The sequence below is a fragment of the Acomys minous genome, assembly GCF_964271855.1.
Source record: "Acomys minous genome assembly, chromosome: 10".
Taxonomy (NCBI): Eukaryota; Metazoa; Chordata; class Mammalia; order Rodentia; family Muridae; genus Acomys; species Acomys minous.
In genome coordinates, this window is record NC_140491.1 from 105,822,029 (window position 1) to 105,838,906 (window position 16,878).

Genomic DNA, 16,878 nt, shown 5'->3' on the forward strand with positions numbered 1-16,878 from the left:
GCACTGTTGAGGGGAGCTGAGGGTCAGTGCGTGTGTACTGTTGAGGGGAGCTGAGGGTCAGTGCGTGTGCACTGTTGAAGGGGAGCTGAGGGTCAGTGCGTGTGCACTGTTGAGGGGAGCTGAGGGTCAGTGCGTGTGCACTGTTGAGGGGTGCTGAGGGTCAGTGCGTGTGCACTGTTGAGGGGTGCTGAGGGTCAGTGCGTGTGCACTGTTGAGGGGTGCTGAGGGTCAGTGCGTGTGCACTGTTGAGGGGTGCTGAGGGTCAGTGCGTGTGCACTGTTGAGGGGAGCTGAGGGTCAGTGCGTGTGCACTGTTGAGGGGAGCTGAGGGTCAGTGCGTGTGCACTGCTGAAGGGGAGCTGAGGGTCAGTGCGTGTGCACTGTTGAGGGGAGCTGAGGGTCAGTGCGTGTGCACTGCTGAAGGGGAGCTGAGGGTCAGTGCGTGTGCACTGCTGAAGGGGAGCTGAGGGTCAGTGCGTGTGCACTGCTGAAGGGGAGCTGAGGGTCAGTGCGTGTGCACTGCTGAAGGGGAGCTGAGGGTCAGTGCGTGTGCACTGTTGAGGGGAGCTGAGGGTCAGTGCGTGTGCACTGTTGAGGGGAGCTGAGAGTCAGTGCGTGTGCACTGTTGAAGGGGAGCTGAGGGTCAGTGCGTGTGCACTGTTGAGGGGAGCTGAGGGTCAGTGCGTGTGCACTGTTGAGGGGAGCTGAGGGTCAGTGCGTGTGCACTGTTGAGGGGAGCTGAGGGTCAGTGCGTGTGCACTGTTGAAGGGGAGCTGAGGGTCAGTGCGTGTGCACTGTTGAGGGGAGCTGAGGGTCAGTGCGTGTGCACTGTTGAAGGGGAGCTGAGGGTCAGTGCGTGTGCACTGTTGAGGGGAGCTGAGGGTCAGTGCGTGTGCACTGTTGAGGGGAGCTGAGGGTCAGTGCGTGTGCACTGTTGAGGGGAGCTGAGGGTCAGTGCGTGTGCACTGTTGAAGGGGAGCTGAGGGTCAGTGCGTGTGCACTGTTGAGGGGAGCTGAGGGTCAGTGCGTGTGCACTGTTGAGGGGAGCTGAGGGTCAGTGCGTGTGCACTGTTGAGGGGAGCTGAGGGTCAGTGCGTGTGCACTGTTGAGGGGTGCTGAGGGTCAGTGCGTGTGCACTGTTGAGGGGAGCTGAGGGTCAGTGCGTGTGCACTGTTGAGGGGAGCTGAGGGTCAGTGCGTGTGCACTGTTGAGGGGTGCTGAGGGTCAGTGCGTGTGCACTGTTGAGGGGTGCTGAGGGTCAGTGCGTGTGCACTGTTGAGGGGAGCTGAGGGTCAGTGCGTGTGCACTGTTGAGGGGAGCTGAGGGTCAGTGCGTGTGCACTGTTGAAGGGGAGCTGAGGGTCAGTGCGTGTGCACTGTTGAGGGGAGCTGAGGGTCAGTGCGTGTGCACTGTTGAGGGGAGCTGAGGGTCAGTGCGTGTGCACTGTTGAGGGGAGCTGAGGGTCAGTGCGTGTGCACTGTTGAAGGGGAGCTGAGGGTCAGTGCGTGTGCACTGTTGAGGGGAGCTGAGGGTCAGTGCGTGTGCACTGTTGAGGGGAGCTGAGGGTCAGTGCGTGTGCACTGTTGAGGGGAGCTGAGGGTCAGTGCGTGTGCACTGTTGAGGGGTGCTGAGGGTCAGTGCGTGTGCACTGTTGAGGGGAGCTGAGGGTCAGTGCGTGTGCACTGTTGAGGGGAGCTGAGGGTCAGTGCGTGTGCACTGTTGAAGGGGAGCTGAGGGTCAGTGCGTGTGCACTGTTGAGGGGAGCTGAGGGTCAGTGCGTGTGCACTGTTGAGGGGAGCTGAGGGTCAGTGCGTGTGCACTGTTGAGGGGAGCTGAGGGTCAGTGCGTGTGCACTGTTGAAGGGGAGCTGAGGGTCAGTGCGTGTGCACTGTTGAGGGGAGCTGAGGGTCAGTGCGTGTGCACTGTTGAGGGGAGCTGAGGGTCAGTGCGTGTGCACTGTTGAGGGGAGCTGAGGGTCAGTGCGTGTGCACTGTTGAGGGGTGCTGAGGGTCAGTGCGTGTGCACTGTTGAGGGGAGCTGAGGGTCAGTGCGTGTGCACTGTTGAGGGGTGCTGAGGGTCAGTGCGTGTGCACTGTTGAGGGGAGCTGAGGGTCAGTGGGTGTGCACTGTTGAGGGGTGCTGAGGGTCAGTGCGTGTGCACTGTTGAGGGGAGCTGAGGGTCAGTGCGTGTGCACTGTTGAGGGGAGCTGAGGGTCAGTGCGTGTGCACTGTTGAGGGGTGCTGAGGGTCAGTGCGTGTGCACTGTTGAGGGGAGCTGAGGGTCAGTGCGTGTGCACTGTTGAGGGGAGCTGAGGGTCAGTGCGTGTGCACTGTTGAGGGGAGCTGAGGGTCAGTGCGTGTGCACTGTTGAAGGGGAGCTGAGGGTCAGTGCGTGTGCACTGTTGAGGGGAGCTGAGGGTCAGTGCGTGTGCACTGTTGAGGGGAGCTGAGGGTCAGTGCGTGTGCACTGTTGAGGGGAGCTGAGGGTCAGTGCGTGTGCACTGTTGAAGGGGAGCTGAGGGTCAGTGCGTGTGCACTGTTGAGGGGAGCTGAGGGTCAGTGCGTGTGCACTGTTGAGGGGAGCTGAGGGTCAGTGCGTGTGCACTGTTGAGGGGAGCTGAGGGTCAGTGCGTGTGCACTGTTGAGGGGTGCTGAGGGTCAGTGCGTGTGCACTGTTGAAGGGGAGCTGAGGGTCAGTGCGTGTGCACTGTTGAGGGGAGCTGAGGGGCAGTGCGTGTGCACTGTTGAGGGGAGCTGAGGGTCAGTGCGTGTGCACTGTTGAGGGGAGCTGAGGGTCAGTGCGTGTGCACTGTTGAGGGGAGCTGAGGGTCAGTGCGTGTGCACTGTTGAGGGGAGCTGAGGGTCAGTGCGTGTGCACTGTTGAGGGGAGCTGAGGGTCAGTGCGTGTGCACTGTTGAGGGGAGCTGAGGGTCAGTGCGTGTGCACTGTTGAGGGGTGCTGAGGGTCAGTGCGTGTGCACTGTTGAGGGGAGCTGAGGGTCAGTGCGTGTGCACTGTTGAGGGGTGCTGAGGGTCAGTGCGTGTGCACTGTTGAGGGGAGCTGAGGGTCAGTGCGTGTGCACTGTTGAGGGGTGCTGAGGGTCAGTGCGTGTGCACTGTTGAGGGGTGCTGAGGGTCAGTGCGTGTGCACTGTTGAGGGGTGCTGAGGGTCAGTGCGTGTGCACTGTTGAGGGGTGCTGAGGGTCAGTGCGTGTGCACTGTTGAGGGGAGCTGAGGGTCAGTGCGTGTGCACTGTTGAGGGGAGCTGAGGGTCAGTGCGTGTGCACTGTTGAAGGGGAGCTGAGGGTCAGTGCGTGTGCACTGCTGAAGGGGAGCTGAGGGTCAGTGCGTGTGCACTGCTGAAGGGGAGCTGAGGGTCAGTGCATGTGCACTGTTGAGGGGAGCTGAGAGTCAGTGCGTGTGCACTGTTGAGGGGAGCTGAGGGTCAGTGCGTGTGCACTGTTGAAGGGGAGCTGAGGGTCAGTGCGTGTGCACTGTTGAGGGGAGCTGAGGGTCAGTGCGTGTGCACTGTTGAGGGGAGCTGAGGGTCAGTGCGTGTGCACTGTTGAGGGGAGCTGAGGGTCAGTACGTGTGCACTGTTGAAGGGGAGCTGAGGGTCAGTGCGTGTGCACTGTTGAGGGGAGCTGAGGGTCAGTGCGTGTGCACTGTTGAAGGGGAGCTGAGGGTCAGTGCGTGTGCACTGTTGAGGGGAGCTGAGGGTCAGTGCGTGTGCACTGTTGAGGGGAGCTGAGGGTCAGTGCGTGTGCCCTGTTGAAGGGGAGCTGAGGGTCAGTGCGTGTGCCCTGTTGAGGGGAGCTGAGGGTCAGTGTGTGTGCACTGTTGAAGGGGAGCTGAGGGTCAGTGCGTGTGCACTGCTGAAGGGGAGTTGAGGGACATTTAGAGTCTATTCTATGTTGACTAAAGCTTTAACCTTTTTTTTTTAATGAGGAAATGGAATCTAGTTCTGGAAATTTGGTAAACTTGATACCCCAGAAGCCTTTCCACTATGCAACAGCCCAAAATGCTGGGTAAACCAACAAAAATATATACATATTATGTTAACAACATACATCACTAAGCCAGCAAGCCAGAAAGAAATTTTCAGAAACCAAAATTCCAGACCTGACCGAGTGCTGGAGCCAGCAGGAACCCAAAGCCCACAATGCACAAAAACAAAATATGTCACCACATTTATCTAAGTGAATGCATTTAGTCTGACTTTACCACATTATCAAAATAGAGGGAGAAAATCATAGACCACAGCACCAAATATACAGAAAGCACTGGAAAAAAATTCAATGTCTAGTTGATCAAATAAACAACAGAACAGGAGAGAAGTTTATTAACCTGATAAAGAGGAGCCCTCAGTGGCCTGCAGTGGGGTTAGTTATGGGACTAGGAGCTATGCAGACTCCCCAGCAGGAAGACAGATAGGGAGATCTAGACAGATCAGGGCATGTTTACACAACAGTCGTGAGCCAATCAGCCATCCTGTCTTTCTTCAAAGAGACCCAGCCTAAATTAGGGGAGGAAAGCCTGTCAGAGGCTTTAAAGGCCCAGCCCTGAGAAGAGACTACATAGGTCAGGTCTGAGGCGTCCTTGTGCAGGGCAGAGGCTCTCTCCCCCTGCGGCCATACTGCGAGTGTGCTGTTTTACCCCCAATGCAAGCCTTTCTTCAGCTGCTGATTCTGACCCATCCTGTTTGTGTGTCTGAGATGTCTCCACTGCTAACTGCTGCAGATTTTCCCCACCTTTTAATTTTAACTGGCAGAGAAAATTAATCCTATCAAGACTCCTGGCTGGTAGCAATGTTATCCTCAGTAGTAGCTACTCGTTCTATAAATACCAGAATGAACTATCAGTATTGTTGTTAGTATAGAAACTCAGCTGCAAATTATTTCTTCTTCTTCTTCTTCTTCTTCTTCTTCTTCTTCTTCTTCTTTTTCTTCCTCCTCCTCCTCCTCCTCTTCCTCCTCCTCCTCTTCTTCTTCTTGTTTTTCGAGACAGGGTTTCTCTGTGCAGCCTTGGCTGTCCTGGACTCTCTTGGTAGACCAGGCTGGCCTCGAACTCACAGAGACCTGTCTGCCTCTGCCTCCCAAGTGCTGGGATTAAAGGCATGCACTACCACAGCCAGCATCAACTGCAAATTTGGGTCAACACAGTAAAAAGGAAATAAATATGGAAGATAAAAGGTAAAGAAGTAACAAAACTCACAATTTCCTAAGGGATTAGCAACAATCTGCCTGCCTGAAGAAAAAAACAAAAAACAAAACCTGAAAAACCAGACTCCTGATGCCCATGGGTGATGATTATTACAATTAAAGTCTGGCAAGGCTGCTCAACCTAAAGAGGACATAAGCATGTTTATCTACTTGCAAAAAGTGTAATATTAAAAAATCCAATCAGGCCAGCAAGATGGTGCAGAGGTAGAGAGAGCATTGGTCACCAAGCCTGATGATCAGAGTGTGATCCTCAGGGCCCACATAGTGGAAGGAGACAGCACTTCCTGGAAACTCCACACATATATCATGGTAAGCCCATTCCACTGCCCCTAGTAAATATATTATGGAATAAAACAAAAATTTGATCAAATTAAAAACTATAAATTTTAAGCTGGCATGGTAGTACATGCCTGTAAACCCAACATGGGGAGGCGTTGGCTGGAGATTAAGATTGAGGCCCAGAAGCTTCATAATGAGTTCCTGTTTCAGGAAAGCAAAGCACACAAATATACATACATACATATATATGTGCATATATGTACATATATATGCATATACATATATATGATTTATAACATTTCTTTAAAATATGTTATTTTTAAGAAGATGCAAAATAGTTCAGTCCTTGAGGGAAAAATTATCAAACTTCAAAGAAACTAAAGATCTAAAGAAATGAGGAGAGACTGTTTATAGAATAATTTGAAATGGGTAGGCTGTCCATGCCCTTCAGTTTGATATTATAATGTCATCCCAGTCAAAATCCCAACGAGGGGCTGGTGAGATACTCAGCAGTTCAGAGTGCTTGCTGTTCTTGCAGAGGACTTGGGTTCAGTTTCTAGGGCCTATATGGCAGCTCACAAGTGTCTATAACGCCATCCTGGGGCATCCAATGCTCTCATCTTACCTCAGAGGACACCAGGCATACATGTGTGCACATACATACATATACAGAGGCAAAACATTCATACGCATTAAAAAAAATCTATTTTTTAAGTTTTAGGGAAGTTTTCTGTGGAACTTAAATGGTTTCAAACGAAAAGTACAAATAGTAACAACAACAAAAAAAAAAAAAAAGAAAAAGAAAAAAGAAAAAAAAAGATATTTCTGAGTTATAAACCTTGCCCCACCAGCTGTCAAGCATTGTTACAAAACTGACTGTAATAATTAAGTCAGCTACTGGCTCAGAGAGAGAAATATAGAATGGAACAGAGACTAGAAACAGACCCGACCACATGCCATGGCTTACATCTGGCTCATGTGTGCCCCCAGCGGCTCATGCATGAGAAACTGGTCCCTAGCGTGAACTGCTCAAAGGTCGCAGAACCTTTAAGAACAGCATCTAATGGAAGGAAGCTGTGTGGACTGCTGAAGGCACTGAGTTCACCAACACTCAGCCAGTTCCTGGTTCTTAGGAGAAGAGCAAGGACAGCTCCTGAGTGTCTCTGACTACTTGTCACCAAACGATCTCCCCGTTGGGGTATACTGTGTGAATGTATGTCTCTGTATATTCAATGAAAACAAAGACAAAAACAGATCTTGCCTCAGGTTTATTTGTAAAAACAGCATAGGAAGGACACTGGTCATCTGTAAATAGTGTGTAGTAGGTGTGTCACACCAGTCCATCTGTCTTCACGTTGACAAAAGCTTTTCCTATGGGGCCTTCCCAGGGGCCTGGGCACCTTTGGGAGCCTGAGCTGGGGCTGAAGCCTGGGCTTAGCTGGAGCTGAGGCCTCTGCCTTGGTTTGAACCTTGGGTTTTGGTTGGCTGGGCCTATGACTCTTGGCCATGTAGCTTTAAAGCTGCTTCCCCAGCCTGGGATAAGTGATGTCAGCAAGCAGGCTGAGTTTGCGCCTGGGGCCCTTTGGCATCTCGGGCTTACTGGCCTTAGGCTTCACAAGAGCCTTAATGGCCTTTGCATTGTTTGCCTGCACTCTGTACCAGCAGAGATCTATGGCCCATCACTGGTCTCATATTTTGTAAATATCTGTTTCTTCCTCCCCTGCCAAAGCAATCTAGAATTGTTTCTGAATGGCTTTATTTAATAAAGAGCTGACGGCCAATAGCTGGCCAGGAAGTGGAAGGCAGAACTTTCGGGCAGAGAAAGGGACTCTGGGAGAAAAAAATCAGAGGTAGAAGAATCACCAACAGATATGGCGGCAGCAGAGGTGGGGTGGGGGTAGGGTGGGGAGTGAAGGTCGTGAACAGGAGCAGAGAGGTACAGACTTGGCAGTGTGCCCAGACATAGTGCCAGGATAAATAAGGTTAGGCCCGCTGAGAGTCTACCCAGCTGAAACGCCTAAGCTTTGAAAATTAACAAGCCTCTGTGTCATTACTTATATCGCATGTGGGTCCAATGGTCCTTATATATAGTCCCCATCATGATGACATTGACCATGCTGTGACCCAGCCAGGGAAGCCTTCCCAAGAACTCACACACAGTCAGCCACTCAGTCGTGGGACTTCCAGCCTCCAAGCATAGGAATTAAACTCCTTGAGCACCCAGCCTCAGATATTTTGTTATAGCAACACAAGGCAGACAAAGCCACCACATGTCACTTGATGTATGGCAGGGCTAACCCTGCACATCTACACAGAAAAGAGGACTAACTACTCAATAAACGTTTCTGGAACAAGTAGCTACTTGCATAGGAAAAAAACAAAAACAAAATAGATCAGTAATTCACATAATTTCCACACTTAATTAAAGACTTAAACAGAAAAGACACATTTAAAAAAATTTTTTGGGGGGGGTCAAAAAACATGGTTCTTTCTGTGTAGCCTTGGCTGTCCTGGAAACGCATATAGACCAGGCTGGCTTTAAACTCACTGAGATCTGTCTACCTCTGCCTCCTGGCTTAAAGTTCTTACCAAAAACAAACAAACAAAACCCTTTGTGACATCAAGTTAAGGGCTTCTCAAACAAGAATCACAAAGTTGCTGTGTGTGGTGGCGCACACCTTTAACCCAGCACTCAAAGAGGCAGGTAGACCCTCTGAGTTCAAGACCAGCCTGGTCTACAGAGCAAGACCAGGACACCCAAAGCTACACAGAGAAATCCTGTCTTGAAAAACAAACAAGGGGGCTGGAGAGATGTCTCAGCTCTTCCGAAGAACCCGGGTTCAATTCCCAGCACCCACACGGCAGCTCACAACTGTCTGTAAATCCAACATTTGATACCTTCACACAGACATACATGCAGGCAAAACACCAATGCACATAATAAAAATAAATTTAAAAATGAAAAACAAACAAATGAACAAAGAAACAAGACCCCCCAAAAAACCAAAGAGTCACCAAGTAGTAACACTATAGAATATTTTTAAATATATATATATATATATATATATATATATATATATATATATATATATATATTTTACCTGATTTAAGTTAAAAGCTGCTTTTTTGTAGAGTAACAAACCACCTCAGGATATTACACATATAGACCAAGCACCCAACCAACTGAGCCAGGATTAAAGGTGTGCACCACCACACCCAGCGAGACTTGTTATTTTAAAAATTAATGAAAATCAACTTTATTGAAGATGAAATATTTTTATACTAATGATATAGGTATATTTGCATTTGTGTGTTTTCAAGACTAGACCTCACTGTGTAACCCTAGCTAGCCTAGAACTCACAGAGTCCTACCTCCCAAAGAATAGTGAAATTAAAGTCATGTACCACTGTGTCCTGCCTAGCCCAGTCCATTTTTGTAAAAATATCTAAATCTCAGTGCTAGGGAGATGGCGCCATGAGTACTGTGCAAGCATAAAGACCCAAGTGTGGATCCCTAACACGCGCATAAAAAGTGCAGGGTGTGATTGTGCATACCTGTATCCAGCAAAGTACCAGCAGAGATAGACAGATTGTCACAGGTAACCAGTTGAGCAGAGGGCTCAGTGAGAGACCCTGCCTCAAAGGGAAGTCAGAGAGAAATCAAGGAAGACCTCCAGAATCAACCTCTGGCCTCCACACGCATGTGTACACACACACACACACACACACACACACACACACACACACACACACACACACAGAGGGACCCACGAACTACACACGTAAATAAATTAGTAAGAATTAAATCTTGGCTGAGTGAAATCATAAGATGTAGAATGTCTTCAAAGCTTTTTCAGGGTTGATACAGATTTTATAATTATCAAAGCTGAGAATACCACTTTGCATAAATACCTAGTACAAACTGGCAGGAGGCATATTTAGGGCCATTTCAGATATTGTTGGAAATTCTGTCCTAATCACAAGCCAAAATTTCATTTCACAACTTATTTATGAAACTCAAGTCTGCAACCCAAACAGCAAGTCTCAAATCAAACATCCTGGCACCGTATAATCTAAAGATATACTAATTTGGTCCTCACATGCTGAGGAATGACAGTAGGGAAATACAAAAAGTCTTTGTTTTCCAAATTTAAACCATTATGCAAAAGAATTAACAATCAAATACCAAGCACCAGACCATGCTGTTAGCATCTGTACACGCTCTTCTGCTAGGATGCTTTCTTTTACAAGCAAACCCTCAAGTATACCAAAGTGATGCTGTGTAACCTTGCCTCCAAATTATCCCCGACTGGCTGAACAAATGCCTACACCTGGGCAGGGCGAAGGTGAGGCAGGCAGGACCAAGTTTCTCAGGCATGGAAGACAGAGGGTCACAGGAGAGGGAGAGAGGGAGGAGGAGGAGGAGGAGGAGGAGAGGAGGAAGGAAGAGGAGACTGCCACGAGTTAAAGAGGAACCACGTGGCTGGGAGGTGCCTGCTCTGAGGATTGGTGATGAGAGAGACGGCTCAGACGAGAAGCACGTGCGAGAATTTAGGGGATACTGGATGAGGAGTAGCCCAGCTAGGGATGACTAGAGCAGCTGGCATGGGATGTGGGGCTGGGGGGGTACAAGATAGCTTAGGAGAGTGGCTTCCACCCAGCCCCAGAGCTTAGGGCACATTAAAAACCTAACAGGTGTCTGTGTCTTTTATTGATATGGTAGTGGGTTAAATAGTAACTGCTGCAATAATGGCTGGCAATTAATAGTAAGCACTAATAGCCTTTTTATTTACTTCAACAGTCAGATAGTAAAAATGCTGCAATTCATAGCATACAACAGCTTACACAGCATACAATAAGAAGTGTGTTGTGTAGTGTGAAGTGTGCACCCTTGTGTGTTCACAAATGAGACGGTAACCTAGGCAAGCACTCCCAGAAACCTGTCAGATTCATCACACATTTGATTTTTTTTTTTTAATTAACCTTGGTTGTGCATTCAGAAACCTTTTACTATTGCCAAGTTTCTCATGGCCCCACATGACGGTGGGAATCCAGTTTAAGAATGGGGCCTACCAGTGCATTCTCCACACTAGGGCCAAACTGACATCATTGAAACAAACTAGATCATGCTACTCCCCTCCTCAAAGCCTCCTGCAGCTTTCTGCCACAAAGATGATAAATTCAAATGCCTTCCTTCACCCTGAAAGGCTGGCCATGCCTTGGCCCCTGTCTATGGCTCTGAGTTTAATCTCCCTTCTGTATACAAAAGAGCCGCCCCAGCCTTCTGGACATTTTAGAACAAGCCGCTTGGTTGTTAGACACCTCAAGAACCCTGAAATTGAGCATCCCTTTGCCTGGATGCGTGCCTCTGTTTGAGGCAGGGTCTCACACTGCCACTCTGTAGTCCAGGCTAGCCTCAAACTCACACGGACCCTCCTGTCTCAAGCTCTTGCGTGCTGGGATTACAAGCACGAACCGCCATGCCCTCTCTTTCCTGAGACCTTTGTAGAGCGGCTCTCCTCATCGTGTGAGGCTCAGCGTGAACGCTCCCCCTTTAGAGAGGCCTTCTTGGACCATTCTGGCTAATCTGGAGCTCCCAGTTTTATTTTCTTACAGTGGTTCCCGTTCCCTGGAAATCTGTTTTCAACCAATAATGATGAGATACAACACTAAGTACCATCTAGCTCCCTGGTTCGCAACCTTCCTGATGCTGCGACCCTTTGATATAGCTCCTCATGGTGTGGTGACCCCCGCCCCCAAGCATAAAATTCTTTCACTGCTACTTCATAAATGAATTTTGCTATTGCTATGAATCATACTGTAAATATTTGATATGCAGGATATCTGGTATGCATATCAACCCTGTGAAAGGGTTGTCTGATACCCAAAAGGGTTGTGACCCACAGGTTGAGAATCACTCTAGCTGGCCCCACCTGTCACAGTCACTATGCCAAAACAGGTCCCGGCCCAGGCAGATGACCATAACTGTTGAGTGACGGCCTTGCTTCAAATTTTGCTTCTGAACAAATATAAGCCTGAGTGCTTAACTATTTAGCTAAATCACCTTTCTTTAACTGTTCATATAAAAAGAAAGCATTTTACTAATTTCCAAACTTGTATGTTTTCTTATCCTTAAAATATCATGGCAAGATGTAAGTGTTTTGATAACATAAAATAAAAAATGGGGGTAAAAAAACCCCAGCATTTATTTTATTCCCTGAACTTGAGAATCTGTAATCGTAAGTTGTGTCTGTTAACACTATTTTACCTTCTACTGGTGGCAGAGGGTTATTGTGCAATTCAAATGCTGATTTCTGTACACCCCATATCTGGTTGCAAGCTTTGTTGTGAGAATTTCCTGTCTAAATGTTGTGTAAACGCTGCTCCCAGTTGTCCCCCTGATGTCAATAAAGCCGCTTACAGCCAATCGATGAGCAAGAATAGAGAATAGGGCTGGATTTCCTGCCAGCCAGGGGAGGAGGAGTTAGGAGCTTCAGCCAGGGGATTCAGCCATGGGTAGAGGTCCAAGGAAGATCAGGAGGAAGGAGCTGGAGCCAAGGAAAGCTACAAAGTGCAAATACAGCTGGGCTGTTTGCTGGAAGCAAGACAAAATAACAGAGAGGGTTAAGAACAGACAAACTGCTTGAGATTGTGTTGTGAAGCTTAATTTTACACAAATATAAAAGAGTCTCAATTATGTGTGTAATACCTGGATTAAGAAATAAGCTAAGAGAAACAAACACTGTTTTATAAAAATAACTTCAACATTCTACATATGAAAAAATGCTTACTTCTATTTTTCTTTAGACAAGGTCTTACTATGTAGCTTTAGCTGTCTGGGAACTCACTATGTAGACCAGGCTGGCTTCAAACTCTTAGAGATCCACCTGCCTCTGGCTCCTCAGTGCTGACACTAAACGTGTGCAGCACTATAACTGGCTAAAAAAATACATGCTTTAAAAGCAGACTTCATAGGGATTTGTGTTTCTCGTTTCTACTGTAGTTTCCTATTGATTGAAAGAGCAAGAAGAGGCTAAGCCTTCATTCATGTTAAAAGTCCTTAGCGGCTGATCACAGGTTCTACACACTGGCTTTGCGACATCCGTTCGCTCATTTAACACACATAGGCAGTCACCCTATTTTAAGTAGTGCGCTAAAGAGACCGCACAATGTTACAGCTCACTTTTCTGCCCAGGTTTAGCCCAGTATAGTGCCAGGAACATATGCAGAGTGACAGGGAGGCGCACTCAGGGCTGCTCGGCTGGAGGGATCAGGGACAGCAGAACTATGTCACCTGGGAAGAGTCTAACAGCTAAAAGGAAGAAAGGGAGCGCTAAGGAAGATCGCAAGTAGAAAGGCTTGAGCAAGCGGACAGACATTAGGACCGGAACAGACGTGGAGGATGTGGAGAGGTGAGGCTGTGAATGGAGCAGTGGTAACGCCATGTCCTGTACAGGACACTAAGGGCTCTGATCCACCCTCGATGGACCCTGAAGGATCTGAACATGTAACCTCCCAACTGTGGCCTGAAAGAGAAACCTTCATTTTCAACTTGATTTTAAAAACACACACACACACACACACACACACACACACACACACACACACCTTAAAAAAAGAAAGAAGGATTTTAAGAAAAACACAGTCAGGATCAGGCAGATGACCACCTTTCATCCTGAGTGGCGTCTAGGGTTTTGGGCCCCACATTGGGTTTAGGGGTGCAAACACAGTCAGGATCAGGCAGATGACCACCTTTCATCCTGAGTGGCGTCTAGGGTTTTGGGCCCCACATTGGGTTTAGGGGTGCAAACACAGTCAGGATCAGGCAGATGACCACCTTTCATCCTGAGTGGCGTCTAGGGTTTTGGGCCCCACATTGGGTTTAGGGGTGCACCACGCAACAAGCCGTACATTTCCCGTAAGCGCAGAGTAAGGAAAAGGTCCTGGCTGGTCTCATACCAACTTGACACAAACTAGACTCATCTAAGAGGAGTAAAACTCAACTTAGAAAAATGTCTCCACAACAGCTATTCTCCACCTCCACGTTGGGATCAACTGATCTTTTTACAGGTGTTGCCTAAGACCATCGGGAAACACAGAGACTTACGTTATGGTTCATAACAGCAGCAAAACAACAGCTATGAAGTAGCAACAAAAATAATTTTATAGTTGGGGGACCACAACATGAGGAACTATATTAAAGAGTTGCAGCATTAAGCTGTAGGCAAGCAGACCTGCAGATCATTTTTTATTTTTGTTTTCCCGAGACAGGGTATCTCTGTGTAGCCTTGGCTGTCCTGGACTCACTTTGTAGACCAGGCTGGCCTCGAACTCACAGCGATTTGCCTGCTTCTGCCTCCCAGCAGTGCTAGGGTTAAAGGCGTGCGCCACCACACCTGGCTTTTATTTCTCTCTCTCTAGATCACATCAGCCAGATCATTTTCTTAATTAGTGATAGGTAGGGGAGGGTCCAGCCCATCGAGGCTGTTGGTCCTGGGTTCTATAAGAAAGCAGGCGAGGCAATCCAAGAGGAGCAAGCCAGCAAGCAGCATTCCTCCATGGCCTCTGCATCAGCTCTGGCTGGGGTTTGAGTCCTTGCCTTGCCTTCCCTCAGTGAACGGTGATTCAGGACATATAAGCTAAATAAACCCCTTCCTACCCAAGTTGCTTTTGGTCACGGTGTTTCATTACAGCAGTAGAAAAGTAACTAAGACACTTAACGTATGTAAATGTTGTTGGCCACTGAAGACCAAATAAAGTCAAGGCACAGTGAGCAAGGGAAAGTTTCCAGGTGGCTTAAATAAAGCTTGGAGGAGGCACCGAGTAACCTGTAACACTAGAAAAATATGCATAGGTGTCAATGTAAGAAATGTGTACCATGAAGGACAGGGCAGACTGGCTTTTGGATTTGTTTGTTTGTTTTTTGGTTTTTTGAGACAGGGTTTCTCTGTATAGCCTTGGCTGTCCTGGACTCGCTTTGTAGACCGGGCTGGCCTCAAACTCACAGAGATCTGCCTGCCTCTGCCTCCCGAGTGCTGGGATTAAAGGCGTGCGCCACCACACCCAGCTGGCTTTTGGAATTTTTAAGGTCTAGCAAAACGGCATCAATGATCACAAGGAGTAAACATTCACGTGAACTTACTGCTCATATAGTTCTGATTCATTAGCTTACAAATGCCTGGTTATTACAGTTGCATACAGGACTTTATATATACTGTTACATTTGCATATACTTAACAGACTAAAAATACTTTAACAATGGAAGATCTGGGGTAGGGTTCCGGTTTGAGACATTCTGCAGTGGGTGACTCTGAGCTACTAAAAGTGATGTGACAGCTTTGTGCATTAGTAAAATCACTCCACAAAAACCACGGCGGGTTGGGATTGAAAGTATCGAAGCCCAGGCAGAAAGAACAACTAGAAGGCCAATTAATAACGTGATTTTAAGAAAACGGGGAACACACAAAACTGCTTAGACGATAAGACTGGACAGAAACAGAATCAAAAGGACCTGGTTGTGGGAGAGACAGAGACAGTCTACTAATTCTCGCTGGGGAGCTCGGTGGTAAGATAAGTACCACAGGAAGGGAACATTCCAGAACGCTGGGCAAGAAAGAGTCGGGGGGGGGGGCTGCCCAGGCTGTGCACATTGTGCAGCCCCAGCCTGCTCTCTGCCTGTCGAAAATGATGAAAGAAACCATTTACTCTGATGGTTTAGGGGCCGAGCTAGATGCCACTCAGGAAGACCTGAAAAACCCTTAGAGGTAACTGGTTTTCAAGTACCACACTGGTTAAGAACGCAAGTAAAAGAGAAATGGGTAATTAGACTTGTCAAGCTTGCAGCATCCCCAGAGGACAAGCAGCTGCATCTGGCAGAACCAGGGGACTTGGCTCCAAGGCAAGAAAGACAGCACCATTATAATGGAACAGCAAATGAGGGCGATGCCCGTGTCTGAGGGGTGGTCCGCGTCCAGCTGTGAAGACCTCACTGCTGGCACTTTACATGAGGAAGCGAATGAGTAGAGGGTACACTCACAATGCGCCCGCTATTGGCTGCTGGTTCTGTGGTAATGCTCGACTATCATGTTTTTAAAGTGATGTGACAAAGTCAGCACAGATATAAAAACTCGGGCCATGGAGGGAGAGCACAGGAAGATAAGAGCTGCAGAGAGAAGAAAGAGAAGTGATGAATTCAGGAATGATTTGCATTTTGCTTCAGCCAAAGGAAAATCCAGCTATATTTTTTTCTGGGTCCCCAGTTTTCTCAGCGACAGCTGCGTTCATGAATGACCAAATTAACTATTGTAGAGCATTCTAAAAATATACAAAGCACGCCACTCTATGCTATAACCAAGTCATGAAATATCGGGGTGGGAGGGTGGAGAACCAGACCCGGAAAGAATCCAGCCCCCCCTCCAACTAAAAAAAAAAAAAAAAAAAGCAGTTACATTTTGACCCAGCACACTCATCCGGAATTGTACTTCTGTCAATCAGAAAGCTGGTGTGATTGCTGACTTTTTCTTTAAGCACCAAGGATGAAGCAGTGGCATGCCAAGCCTATGTGGAAAATGCAAGACATCAAACTAGAGGGGTTTACGATGAGGTAACGGGTCGCATTTGGTATAGTTATTAAAATCTTTAGTGTGCTGGGAATTTTGAACACACAGGCAGAGCTAGTTAAACAGAGGATGTTAGTTTTTACTTAGGGGAGTCAACCTGGATTGTCTTAGGCAGTCCAATAAGAATGCAATCATTTCATATTTTATTCCCTATAAGGAAAAAGAAAATAGGAGGAAAACAGAGCAGTTACCACAAAACCAGCCAGGGTCCCCCACTGGCCACACAAGGGCGGGCCTCTGGGAAAGAGAAACTCAATCCTACTTTGGTGGGAAAACCAGCATCTTTCACCACTAATTACAATGCAAAAGCCAAGTGTGTATACAACCAAATGTTTTAGTCACCCTAATCCACAAGGTCCCACGTGCGGCTGAGGGAAAGCCACGGGGCGTACCTTTGGAGGGTCCCACTGGACACGTGGCCAGAGCCTCGCAGGGCCAAAGAAGGGGCTGACAGGCGTCCCCGCACCAGAGTGGAAAAGGACTGCTTCCTGGGCGTGGGGCGGGACACAGATGAAGCAGCACCACGAGACGGCTGCACAGCGCCCCCCAGGGTCTCCCCCGCTTGCCGACTGCAGCCCGGAAGGCGACCCGACCCACTGCGCAACCCTACGGCTCAGCCTATCAGGGCCAGGAGAGGGAAGGGGTGTGGGAGGGGCGGGGCGCGGCGGGGCGGAGCATGTTCTCGCTTTGCCTGATGGAAATTGTAGTTCTGAAAAAAGAAAGAGTGGGGAGGGAACACGGAAAAAAACTACAAAAAGGC

The 16,878-nt window shown here is 48.4% G+C and overlaps 1 protein-coding gene across 2 annotated transcripts in view; it reads right to left on the reverse strand.

Moving 5' to 3' along the window:
* METTL8 (methyltransferase 8, tRNA N3-cytidine) overlaps window positions 1–16,729 on the reverse strand; it is an 85,584-nt gene extending 68,855 nt beyond the window's left edge. The window contains exon 1 of one of the 2 annotated variants that reach the window (XM_084799476.1): window positions 16,511–16,729. The gene's annotated coding sequence lies outside the window, so the exon portion shown is untranslated. The remainder of the gene's footprint in view (window positions 1–16,510) is intronic. The other variant, XM_084799472.1, reaches the window with a different exon arrangement.
* Between the last annotated feature and the right edge of the window lie 149 nt (window positions 16,730–16,878).